Here is an 8,231-nt window from a genome sequence, read left to right as displayed (position 1 = left end):
CAAGTGGCCTAAAGGGATTGACAACCCCTTTATCGCATTGGTTGCAAGGTTCTTGATTGTTTCTGTAGGTACTAGGGACTTGCGTGTAGTCTCCTACTGGATTGATACCTTGGTTCTCAAAAACTGAGGGAAATACTTACGCTACTTTGCTGCATCACCCTTTCCTCTTCAAGGGAAAACCAACGCATGCTCAAGAGGTAGCAAGAAGGATTTCTGGCACCGTTGCCGAGGAGGTTTACGCCAAGTCAAGTCAAGATTTGATCTCCCACCAACGTGCAGATTTCTTGCACCGTTGCCGGGGAGATCTACGCACAAGTCAAGACATACCAAGTACCCATCACAAACTCTTCTCCCTCGCATTACATTATTTGCCATTTGCCTCTCATTTTCCTCTGCCCCATTTCACCTTTGCCTTTTATTCGCCTTCTTCCCGTATGTCTTTTTGTTTGTGTTTCCACGTGCCTTCTATTTGCTTGCATCTTTGCCTGCTAAAAATCTATTGATATGGATCCACTTAAAGTGTTCTACTTGGATCATCTTCGGTCCTTATGCGCTCGTGCTGAAACCCCAACTAGCCTAGTTGATGGGAAATCTTTAGATGAGCATGCTCATTTTGTGCGTCACCGTTTGTCTGAAAAAGGGAAACTCTTATGGGATCAAATAAACAGATTGTTGTGTTATGCTTGGAATCTTTGTGAAATTCACGATTTTACTTGTTGCTCTAAGAACCCTAAAAACACCTTCCCTACCTATGTGAGTTTAATGAAAATGAAATCTTATCTTCTTATGCAAAGGGTGTTTATAGTTACTATGATATCAAACAAATTAAAGAATTTGTTGCTTTTAAGGGTGCTTATGAAGTTGCTTCTTTGATTGAAAAGTATGATATTACTCTCTACGAATCTAATTTTTTTGACATACTTAAATATTGCTATGAAAACTATGCTCATAATGTCTATGTCAAAGAATTTATTGAGAGAATGACCGTTACTTTGGAAGAAAATAATGATATGCATGAATCTATAGATAATGATGATTCCGATGATTTGATTGAAATATCCCTTGATGAACATGAAGCCACTAGTGAAACCTATGGCCCCCGGGTCTATTTTCCATCATATTAATCTCCCGTCAACTAGCTATTTCTGTCGCCATTTATTTTTCCAATCTTTACTTTTCAATCTATACAACAAAAATACCAAAAATATTTATCTTATTATCTCTATCAGATCTCACTTTTGCAAGTGGCCATGAAGGGATTGACAACCCCTTTGTCGTGTTGGTTGCAAGGTTCTTGATTGTTTGTGCAGGTACTAGGGACTTGCGTGTAGTCTCCTACTGGATTGATACCTTGCTTCTCAAAAACTGAGGGAAATACTTACGCTACTTTGCTGCATCACCCTTTCCTCTTCAAGGGAAAACCAACGCATGCTCAAGAGGTAGCACAGTTCACAAGCCGCACCTTTATGCAGTATATCCAAGACCTCGGCGGCAAGGTTTGTTTTGCTTCTGTTGCTCGTCCCAGAAGTAACGGCCAGGCTGAGAGGGCAAACGCAGAGGTGTTGCGAGGCCTCAAGACCATGACTTTTGACAGGCTACACAAGTGCGGAAGGCGCTGGATTGATGAGTTGCCAACCTTTCTTTGGTCGATCAGAACGATGCCAAATCGAGCCACTGGCTAGACACCCTTTGCCCTGGTATACGGGGCAGAAGCAGTTCTCCCCACGAAACTCATACACGGGTCACCTCGAGTGCTCGCTTATGATGAGCTTGAGCAAGAGCAGTTGCGCCAAGATGATGCGACGCTCCTTGAGGAAGATCGTCTTCGGGCTGCTGTGCGAGCCGCTCGCTACCAGCAAGCCTTGCGCCGCTACCATGGCCGCAAGGTCCATTCCCGAAGCCTTGAGGAAGGCGACCTTGTTCTTCGGCGAGTCCAATCCGCTAAGAATTCCAACAAGTTGATGCCAAAGTGGGAAGGCCCTTATCGGGTAATACGAGTCACCAGGCCCGACGCAGTCCGCCTGGAGACCGAAAATGGTATTCCAGTGAGCAACTCCTGGAACATCGAACATCTTCGCAAGTTTTACCCATAAGGCGCGGTTGCCGGGCCCCCCGGCAGACCACTTTTTGTACAAGCCTTGCCGGCAAGGCATGTAACCCTTTGTACAAAGCCAGGCGGAGACCCTGAGCAATAGATAAATAAATGAAGCGTTGGCGCCCTAGAATTAGCATGCAAGCTAGGTTGAGTCTCCTCTCTAGTAGGGTTGATAGGGCTTGGCGGCGACTAACCCCTAACATAGAGGTCGAGTGCATGTCTTTCCGTCTCTTCCAATCCTTTTTGGTTTGCAGGCTACACATGCGCTTCTGCAGAACCGTTGGGAGGAGAGAAGACGGACCGACACCCGGACCCTGGCAAGCCAAGGTTGCCGGAGGCTGTAGATTCAGATAGGTTTTTCTCCCCCGCTATGCGCTTCTGTATGAAACTTGAACGTACGGAACTTCGTTCATTCCTATGCCACCATGCTCCCTCCTTCCTATGCCCGAAATCCCTTCCAGGCTGGAATTTGGTTGTAGTTGCGGTGGAAGGGAAACGAACGAAGGGCCCGATCCTACTTTGCCCCTACTCCCGCCAAGGGCGTGGGTATAATCGTGGTGTAAAGCGGGAGGACGGCAAGGTTTGTTGCCGGGCGACGTTGTTTGCTTAAAATAACAAGGACTCGCTCCTTAGTGGGGGCCTCGCTCACGCACAAAAGAACCTGGCAAACACCCTTTTTCATTAATACATTGATTAAACAAGTACAATTCATATGGAACGTAAACATGAGCAAGGGGTTACAAAGTCTAAATTCGACAACTGCCCGCAGGCTTAAGATCTAAAAAAAGATAAGATGCCCATAATCCCTTTCTTGTCCCTCTCCTCAGGAAGCGGATCAGGATAGCAGGAGGGTAAATGGAGTGCCTATGTGAGGCACGAGCAGAAGATGACGCCAAGAGAGCATCCCGGCGGCCGCCCAGAAGAGGGCTGGTGATGACGGTGCCGGGGAAGAAGCCGAAAGATGAGGCAGCGGGCCGGCAATACGAGACGAAGGCGTCGATGCCATCGTACTCCGACTTGACGGCCCGCCACCCGCCTTCTTCGTCTTCTCGGGCCTTCCAGCGCCAGCCGCCAGAAGCAACGGCCCCGAGAAGTTCAAGGAGCTGGCTTGAGGAGCCGCCGGCAAGAACTACCCCCCGGCAAATCATTCTGCCGGGGAGAAGGCCAGGTGCAGATGGCGCTGCTGCCGGCGTCGCCTAGGGACGGGGCGTCCGACGTCTAGTCGGACCCGTCCCCGTCGTCCTCCCCACTGGTCCCCTCCTCGTCGTCGTCGCTCAAGGAGGAGCTCTCGTCGTCGGTCGAGCTCTCCGGGCAGCACCCTAACCTGGTTCCCGAGCGCCCGAAGACCTTGACAGAGAGTAGGTCGCTCTCCACTAATTTGAAGTGGAGAACGTGCCCCTTCATCAAGCAGTGGGCGCGTGCGAAGGTTTTCCAACCCCGACGAAGAAGCATTACATGAGGGATGGGGAACCTTGTGTTTGCCCACATGTCGCCATTGCAACACCCCTTCATGTGAAGCCTCAGCCTCGGCGGCTGGTCGATCTCCAGCACCCTCGCGAACGCCTCGGGAAGACGAAGGCGGCTACGCAGCGGCTTGCGCAACTGCAAGATGAACTCCAGAGCTGTGTCTCCGACATGGCCGCTCGATGAAGCAGGAGGAGATGGTGGCGGAGACGGTGGCGTCGCGGGTGTCCCCCTTCCGTGCCCACCTCTGCCTCGACCACCTCGCCGACCGCGACCCCATCCGGTGCCTCCGCCTTGAGCGTCTAGCTCTTCCTTAACCGTCGCGGCTCTCTAGCGGGAGGAAGGCCTAGTCGCCTCTGCAGAAGGACGGCCGCGACCACGCCCTCTCGGCATGGCAGTGGATGGAGAATGCAGAAGAAGGGAAGACACGAGAGGATGCCTCTCCTCCTCCTCATGGTCCCCTTTTTATATCCAAGCAAAGAAGGCTGAAGACTGGCTCTACACCTCCGAAGAGCCCCTTCAAGTCCGGCTCATTAAAGCCATTGCTAATGATAGAGGTCATCGGCCGCCCTCCCCGCGCCAATCAAAGGCGCGTGGGTATCGGCCATGGCGCGCTTTCCCATACCCTGCACGTCCACCACCTACCCGGCGCCATGCATGCAGCATATGTGGCGAAAAAGATGGGCGTGGTGGGAAACATGGAACGGCGGTTCCAAGATTGGAAAAGGCGCAGAGGGTAAATGAGCAGCGCCCCTGCGGTTTCCTCTTTTTTAGGGGGAAGGCGCGGGCCGCCTCTTTACTATTCACCGCAGGATGACACAAGCGTGCTGCGGCCACTCCACGCACGACCCCCACGTCACGCACTCAATGTGGATTGTGGGGAAGGGCAACTCGCGAAGGAGTTACCACAGTTAAAACTCTGCCACGCATGCCCGCGCACCGTTCTGGGCCTGGCCCAACAACGCTTGCGCTTGTGTGTGGCCCAGGCACGGGGGCTCCTGCCGGTGTACAAAAGTAGGGGCCTTTTCTGTACCCCTTTACTCGTGCACGGGCAGTCGTAGCCACGCTTGCGGCCGGGCTTGGCGGGGCAGAGGAAGGGAAGGTACAAGGCTGCCGAGGCAGCACTCAAGCCAGAAGCATGAAGAGCAAAGGGGCAAGGTGGATTCCCCCGGCAAGACCCTTGCCAGGGCGACTTGTGTCGGTGTCAAACCGGCGGATCTCGGGTAGGGGGTCCTGAACTGTGCGTCTAAGGCGGATGGTAACAGGAGACAGGGGACACAATGTTTACCCAGGTTCGGGCCCTCTCGATGGAGGTAATACCCTACTTCCTGCTTGATTGATCTTGATGATATGAGTATTACAAGAGTTGATCTACCACGAGATCATAGAGGCTAAACCCTAGAAGCTAGCCTATGGTATGATTGTTGTTGTCCTACGGACTAAACCCTCCGGTTTATATAGACACCGGAGAGGGCTAGGGTTACACAGAGTCGGTTACAAGGGAGGAGATCTACATATCCGTATCGCCAAGCTTGCCTTCCATGCCAAGGAGAGTCCCATCCGGACATGGGACGAAGTCTTCAATCTTGTATCTTCATAGTCCAACTGTCCGGCTGTCCGAGGACCCCCTATCCAGGACTCCCTCAGTAGCCCCTAAACCAGGCTTCAATGACGATGAGTCCGGCGCTCAGATTTGTCTTCGGCATTGCAAGGCGGGTTCTTCCTCCGAATACTCCACAAAAGATCTTGAACACAAGGTTAGTGTCCGGCTCTGCAAAACAAGTTCCACATACCACCGTAGAGAGAATAATATTTCCACAAATCTAATCTGCTGACATGCTTGGCAGCATGACATCATACCACGGCCCGGTCCTTATTCGAACCGTTTTTCTCAACCAGCTACTGCACATATTGCGAGGCGGTTTTCTTGGCACTCTTGTCGAAGCAGAGATCGTGTCCCCTTATCACGGGATTCTCATCAATACGGATGTGGGTAACCCAACCGCGCCATCAATTACGGCGCTTGGGGAATAAGCGAGTTTTACTAGGCAGGTGGGGAGGCGTATAGTTTCCTCCGCTATAAAGGGACAAGGATTCCTATTTTTACCCACGCATTCTTCCTCCTTGCTCATCCATTCTTGCGCACTCGAGCTCCAGCACCCAAGTTCGCGTTTTTCTCCCTCAAACCACTCCAAGCATGTCCGGAGCGGGAGGCAAGTGGATGGTCTCCTCCGTCACGGAGGAGAACATCACAAAGCTACGGGGAGCCGGATATCTGGCCGCGGACATCGCACACCGGCTGCCAGATGCGGGGCAGATCATCCCTACGCCCGAACCCCATGAGAGGGTGGTTTTCCTTACCCACTTTGTCCGCGGACTGGGATTTCCCCTCCACCCGTTTGTCCGCGGGCTCATGTTCTACTACGGGCTGGATTTTCACGATCTGGCCCCCAATTTCATCCTCAACATCTCGGCGTTTATCGTCGTGTGCGAGGCCTTCCTCCGCATCAGGCCCCACTTCGGCCTGTGGCTGAAGACCTTCAATGTTAAACCGAAGGTGGTGGTCGGCCAGCAAGCGGAGTGCGGAGGCGCCATGGTGGGCAAAATGCCTAATGTCACCTGGCTCGAAGGCTCCTATGTGGAGACCATAAAGGGGTGGCAATCGGGGTGGTTCTACATCACCGAGCCGCGCGACACCAACTGGGTGGCGGCCCCCGAATTCCGATCCGGAATCCCCACGCGGCTCACCTCCTGGAAGGAGAAGGGCCTGTCCTGGGGTTCATCGGTGGAGCTGACCGGACTCCAGAAATGCATCAGAAACATGATGAGCAAGAAAATCAAGCTTGTCAACGTGGTCCAGGTCATGCTCTTCCGCCGGATCCTCCCGTGTCAACGACGGGCATTCAATTTGTGGGAGTTCGACCCGGCCGAGCACCAGACGCTGCGAGAGCTCTTCGACACGACGCACAAGGACGTCTGGAAGGTGCTGTTCAAGGGCGCCGAGGTACCTCCTCCCCTTACCGAGGACCGCGGACTCAGCGCAAAGCGCCATGCCAATCCGGTAAGTTTTTTATATCTCACAGGATGTTTATTTTCCCCAGTTTAATCATGTGCGGGATCTAAGCCTCCATGCCATTAACAGGACTGGGTAGAGACAGCAGAGCAGATCGATTGCCCAGCCCCCCTGCCTGAGGATCCAGCAAATGCTCTCCTAACGGAGATGCTGGTTCCGGCGCCTTATGAGGTGCCGGTGAAGAAGGCCAAGAAGAAGGCCACGGGGACCCGGAAGGGTCTCCGGCGCAAGGTTATATCGGACTCATCGTCCGAAAACTCCGAGGCGCACTCCTCCACGAAAACGAGGAGGAGGAAGAGGAAAGTTCTCCCCCCCCCAGCCGGGGGAGACAAGAAAAGGAAGGCCGCCCCATCCGGGGAGGCCGAAGGGTCCAAGCAGGGAAGGACCCTCCTTCCGGACTGCTCCACGACGGCCGCCTACAGCGACGACGAGTGGTTGCCCAGGGACAAGCCCCTGGCGAAGTCGTAAGTATCCGGATACCATAGCAATTCATGGTATGTTTTATTGCACTACTTCTCATCACGCCGAACATGATTATGCAGTCCGTCCCGAGCCCATATCGACGTATCTTCGTCGGATGGTTCTTTGGACCCGTCGGATATGAATAGCGATTCACTTCCGACCGCCTCCACCCCTCGCCCTACGGACAACGTCGAGGTGTTGTCTCAAAGGGCACCGAGCCGAGGGGAGGTAGTCCTGGAGGCGCCTCGAGGCGACATTCCGGACCCTGGGCGCAAAGGGAGCAAGACTCCCATGGGCTCCGAATTCGGCCTCCAGCCGAACACTGCGCCGGAACCTCCAGTGGTTCCGGACTCTGTCAGGCGACCCCCCGTTAAGAGGGGCAAGCCGCCCGTGCCGGTGGCCTCTGTCCATCCAGAGGCACCGGACAACTTGCTGGAAGCGCTTCGCGGCGCTTCCATCGACGAAGAGCACCGCACTATCATGAGTGCGGTGATCGAGAAGGTTCAGTCCGCCAAAAGCGGACTAACTGAAGCTTGTGCCAGCCTCCTAACAGGCTTTCAGGTAAGTAATCAAATTATAGGAAAATATTACCGCATAGACAGTAGCCCCTGATGCTCTGTTTGGCGTTCGCGAAGAAAGGCCGAATAGAGGATCAAATAATGACTCAGGAGTCTAATCAGAATATGTCTATGTGCATATGCAGGCTTCACTGCTGGCCGCTGCCGCACGTACTGCGGAGGTCGCTGCACTGAAGCAGGACCTTGAGCGGTCCAAGGAAGAGCTCGGCCTTACCAAGAGGCAGCTCGAAGAGAACAAAGGTAAGCGATACCCTGTCTATATATTAAAAAGAAATTTGGTTGTAAAATAATAGGATCATCATGAATTTGCCAGGGGCCACGACCGAAGTGGCGACCCTGAAGAAGGCGCTGTCCGAGGCCGAAGACAAAGCGGCCAAGGAGCGCATCGAGCGAGAAAAGCAAGAAGCCCGGGTAGGCGAGGTGCAGCAAGAGCTCCAGGCTCTCGCCAAAAAACACGAGTCCTTGGAGCTTGACTCTAAGACGCGAGAGTCCGAGCTTGCGAAGGCCCTCGAAAGCGCACAAAACGCCAAGGCTGAAGCCCACAAGGCCCTCCAGGAGA

The sequence above is a fragment of the Triticum aestivum genome, chromosome 3D, assembly GCF_018294505.1.
Source record: "Triticum aestivum cultivar Chinese Spring chromosome 3D, IWGSC CS RefSeq v2.1, whole genome shotgun sequence".
NCBI classification, from domain to species: domain Eukaryota; kingdom Viridiplantae; phylum Streptophyta; class Magnoliopsida; order Poales; family Poaceae; genus Triticum; species Triticum aestivum.
This window is presented reverse-complemented; position numbering follows the sequence as displayed.